Genomic DNA, 5,717 nt, shown 5'->3' on the forward strand with positions numbered 1-5,717 from the left:
ATCAAGATGTTTGATATTCAAAGAAAAAGTACATACATTTCACATATTTAATTTGCCACTTTGTGTTTTTTGGACTGCAGGTGTTTATGCTAGGCTAGGCTAGGTAGCTAGCAGTAGCCTCAGAGAATGTCATCAATCTTCTCATCTAACTTTTTGGCAAGAAAGCAAACAACTGTATTTCCCAGAATATTCCCAGAAAATATTCCTTAAAAAATATCCAAGCTGCTTTTCCTGTAATTTGCATAGTTACCTGACAATCCCCTTTTTTTTCCTTTTTTTTTTTTCGAGGAATAGCTGAAAAGTGTAATCAGCTTTGTGTCGAACAAAAAGCAGGTGTGTGTGAAGCTAGCTGCATGGGGAAGGAGCTTAGAAGAGAGAAGCGGAGGGGGTGGCAGACGAGGGGAATAGGAAGCAAGGGGGTTTGCTTTTTACATCCATTTCACCCCCAAAAAAATAACATAAAGAAAAAAAAAACCTGAAGCATAAATCCCAGAAATAGATTTAGGCTCAAAGTGGCAGACTCCAAGCTGTTTCTCTTTGCCATACGACAGCTGTCTTCAAACGTCTGGGATGACACAGCAAGCATCCTGTTTATTGACTACCAGCAGGAAACGCTTTCAATGCTAACAATGTGCGCTACTTACAAGTCTCCTTGCTGCTGCTGCTGCTGCTGCTGCTTTTTTTTAACCTCATCCCCTCTCCCAAAAAAAGGTGGTGGGGGGGGGATGTTAACTTGAAAATGAAGCATCCAGGGAAAGCAGTGCATCAATATTCATTCATGCAGAACATGCATTGTCAAGTAGAAATAGAGACGGCGATGAGTGCTGCATTTATTTGTCATTTACCTCCTGGTATGCTAATATAATGAGGTCTGCACACCAAATAAGCAAAAGTCTGTATGAATACTGAATCTGTGTATGTTTCCAAATGCAACTGCCACACAGATATAAATACTATCTTTATGGTTTCCCCCCTCCCTCCAGAGAATACTTAGTGATAATAGTGAGCTACATTTTCCTTTGAGGCAGCAAAGAGAAAATTATATTATTCCATCAGCATAAGGTTATTGCATTATGTGTTCCTTATGTACTTCAATAAGCAATAAATCTTAACGCAGGCCACCAGGAACGCCACACATAGGTAGAGCACATGTTTGTTTTATTGATGACGGTTGTGACGCGATCTGACAGTGAAGCCCGGTTGTTAAGGGAGCAGATGAGCGTCTCGAACCAGGGACCGTGCAAAACGATTAGCGGGTCAGAAAAGGAGGACGGTTAGGTAGATTTTATTTTTGCTAGAGGGAGACGAAAAATATTATTATCTTTTTTTTATTTTCCAAGAGCAGGAGGTCTTTCAATTTGTTTCTCACTTTTATTACAGGCTTTTATTGGGAGATTTCTTTTTTTCTAAGAATATTCGAAAAATGGCTACTATTATCAGAGCGAGCTGATAATACAGATGCAATCTTACTTTTTTGGGTGGGGTGATTACCCTAACAATGTAATTAAAATTTCTGTATTCAAAATAAGTATTCAAATTAATTTATATTTTTGGATTTTTCTTTCTATTCAAATCAAGAGTACACAGTAAGGAGATTCAGACTCTCTTTGCTTAATAGCAATTTTCATACATTGCCCAAAAGTTGAGGAACACTAAGTGATGATTTATCTCCTCTGAGTGGATGTAATTAGGAAATTTTGATCAGTTTTTGCTGCTCGAGCAGCGAGGAAAATTTGAGTAAACTGCATGAAAACGGATAATGGGAAAAACAGAGTTGCCATTTTCCACAGTCTGAAAAACAGAGCCTTGTCAGATCAGAGCCTTTTTAATGATTCCCCAGCTCGCTGCTAGCAGTGCACCACCTCTAGAATTTTAACGTGTGTCTGAAACAGCGTGGATATACTGTTTCACTGACACGTGTTAGCACCGCTTTCTCAAAACCCTGTTTGCTGGAGACGGGCTGAGTCAGGTCTCAAGGGGTTACACCGGGACTCTGGATATCTGCGTGATCTCAACCATAATGGAGCCTTTAACTTGAGCTAGAGCAGGATGGAAGCAAAGGCTGCGTGGATGCTGACCCACGGGTGGAGGTCTCTGAATTAAAGTAAAAAGAAAGTGGCATGACACAGGAAGTAACAGGAACTTTAAAGTTTTTGTTTGGAGAGAGAAAGTGTCTGAATATAATCTGCGCTCACCCCTGATGACGTTTCTTTTCAGGTTGTCCGTATCTCTTTTAGTTTTGTCCTTGTTTTTGTCACAAATTCATAAAAAGCGGGGAAGAAGAGCACGAATGCTGTGGCTCTAATTAAGGGATGTGTTTGCACTGCTGCTTCTGTGCAGGACGAATCAGCGAGCCACCCCCACCTTGCTGTGAGTGACATTGTTTATGTTTCACTTATCTCTGGCAGATGTTAGCTGAGTGAAATTGAATTCCTGGCAATGAGGGAGAGAGATCACGACGAGCATCCTCTTTTTATGTGTGGGGACAGGATTTCTCCTGGCCGGCCTTGATCCCTCGATTGCCCTGCGAGGCTGGCGTTGGGTAATGACAAAGGTCGAGGGTGAAACAGGTTTTTCCTGTGTCACTGGAGGCTGCTGGGGTGGCGGCAAGGACCCGCTGCCAGCCTGTTGACTCGGATAACAACATCAAGAGCTGGCAGAGCAGCAGCGAACGCAAAAAGAAGACAAATTACTGTATATATGAGCGGTAATACAAATCAGCTGCCTAATTCTTTTATGAAGCGGTAACAGCACCAGTGAATTTACTGTTTTCAGCTGCTCCACGCTGTATCTCAGTTTGAGTAAAACACATCACACCGGGTTTATAGTTCTACATATTTCTCCTATTTTTTTCTTTCTTTCTCTCCTTTTTTCTCCGTATTATCGGGCTGGACTTGTAAATCTTCGTGAAAGATAAACCCTGCGGTGATAAAATGTAGTCAGTCATCTTTATTGGATTTCTGAGACTGGTGTGAAGACTGCGAGATGAAATCGCTGCTTGCAAAATAAAAACACGTCCGAGGCCCCTGAGTGAAAGGCTTTGCTCGCGTGCTGAATAGCGCGCATTTATCTCGCTGCTCCGAGCTGCTGTTTTCTGCTGCAGTCGAAGCATTTCCCCAGAAATTGTTGGTTGGATGATGCAGCATCACTTTACTGTAAAACTAATAGAGAGTGTGGGAGAGAGAGAGAGAGAAATAAAGAGAGAGCAATTTCATGTCATTTGCTGAGAGGCCAGTCTCATGTGTAGGCGCTCTGTTTCCTCTTGTTTATCCCGAGCTGTTTCTCAACCCAGGATAACAACCCTGAACAAACATGACTATCAGCTGATATTGCAGAGGTCCCACAAGCATGAGCAGATGACACTCATTACCAGCGCAGGTCAGGAAGATACAGCGGCGGCAGTTTCACAACAACACCTCTCTGGCTTCGTTATGCTTGATTGAAATAACAATTTGCTCTCTCTCTCCCCACCCCCCTCCTCCACCCCAGAGAAAGTTGGAATCCAGGCAAAGCGTAAACAAACAATGAAAAATGACAATAACAACGGCGACCGGAGGGGATGGAAATGAGAACGTGCGCGAGGCAGCAAACAATATGCGGCAAGCTGAAGATGCAAAACATTCACAGCTCTACCGCTGCTAATTTCCTGTGGTGTCCTCCAGTTTTTTATTCCTCTAATAACGCACGTCAATATTACACTCGCTGTTGTACAATATTCCTTTGAATGATGATGTAACAGCGAGCGAAATAACTCCAGGGGCTCTGCCGGGACAGATGTTTACAGTGGTTGCCTCGGTGCTGTTAATATACCGCACGTCTCGTACTGACTCCCATATGCTTTATATGAAAAATCGATCCTCAATAAGCTGGTCATCTGCTGAACTGGCCAAGACTTGGGCTTATGCGAATAACTGACTTGAAAGGTCAGTGAGACCAACACTGTATACCTGATAGCGTGCATGTCTAAGCGACTGTAAGGCATTGTTTATGTAAAGCATATACCACTTTGCCCTCTCGCTCATGTTTTTGTTGATTTGCCTGACATCAGGGTAAAGGTACTCACCTTACCCATTGTTCTGCGTAATTGGTCTATGAGACTGATGCTGCAGTGTGTAGTCTGGTCACGTACAGTGCTGAACATAACGAATAATTCTATAGAGTGCATGTGTTTCTATTGTCCAGAGACCACAGGAAACAGGAAACAAATGCTTGGATTTGTCTGTTGTGTGTGCTTCAGCTGAGGTGAGTAGAATGACTGTTTGCCATGTGGCGGTAATGTGGTCATACTTTATTTGTTAGAAGTGCCGCTTCTTACGGGTACAGTAAGTAGAACTGTCCGTTTATAACTTACTTAAATCTGTAAAATAAAGTTTATTGTCATGTTTTTTGTGGTATATCACAACATTTTGTTATTATTCAACTTCGCACTTTACTGAGATCCCTCTTGAACCTCTGGCGACAATTTTGTGCCTTAATGTAACGGTTCAAAAATGAATATTTTTAAAGACGTTTCAGAATTGGGTTTAACGGGGTTACAGCCACTCAATGATCTATCAATCTGACATTTACACCTGTGTCTTTGGCTCTTGGGAGGAAACCAGTGCACTTAGAGAAGACATTCTGGAACGCTTCACCCCGGATAAGTCCGAACCATGTAGGGGTGTCCAAATTCATGAGCTGCATCCTCCTGAGGCCGCATTTGTAGACCGATTACCTCACAGCGAAGCCACGAAGGCTGTCCAGATTCATAGACCCCTCCAAATGCAGCCAACAAATGCATCCTTCTTTTCCCCAGATTTGAAGGATGGGTCGGGTGTATCCTTCGTGGCCCACCATATCCCAGAATTCATAGCGTGGCCCAGCCATGTTTCCAATCCAGTTTCCAACAATGGCGGCAGCTACTTAGTTTTAATATTACTCTTATTACTCTTTCTGGGTCACAAAATAAACATTTAAGATATTTTAGGAATGTAGCTTTGTAAACTTCAAATATCTGCTCATATTTGCAAAACTGCTTTGACGTTTTCGGAGACGTCTGTTACCCACTAGCTCGATAGCTAGCCGGGGCGAGAATAGTGAACTCTCCGCACATTGTTTTCAATCATCATGACGACCCTTTGGTGGCCCAGACCTGGTTTGCCAGAGGTGGCCCACACATGGGCCAGCACAAGGCCAGTTGCATACACACTGCTGGTTCTTTGCTGGCAAGTCATTTGGGTGTTCTTACTAAAATAGGAAAATAGGAACATAAATAGTGCCATCATTGCCAGACCTCGCCCACATCTGGTTGACATACATACTGGAAACAGTATGAAAAAGCAAAAATGTTCCCCCACGGACACCTACTAGGGGTAACTCTTGTTTCTGAACAGGTTTCTGTGAAGAAGTGATGACAGTGATGTCTGCCTATGCCACTTACTAGTGCTAGCCTTGGAAAAACTCTTGCTATTTTAATGGACCTCAAACCATGTCTTTACAGATGTACACTAAGGTGTTAAAACATGTCATTAAGGATACAAGGGAAGGTTGTGAAATGTTGTCTTCATGGGAGAAAAGAGTTAAGGCTAGTGCAAATATGTACCTTTTACTTTTGAGGAACATAATTGTACATATTGGTACACATAGTTACTTTGAAATCTAATAATTAGGTTTATGGATTACAGTTATGCAACTTTATATGCAGGAACAGAAATGTGAGCATGAAGTCGAGATGCTCA

This window comes from Astatotilapia calliptera, chromosome 9, assembly GCF_964374335.1.
Source record: "Astatotilapia calliptera chromosome 9, fAstCal68.1, whole genome shotgun sequence".
Lineage (NCBI taxonomy): Eukaryota > Metazoa > Chordata > Actinopteri > Cichliformes > Cichlidae > Astatotilapia > Astatotilapia calliptera.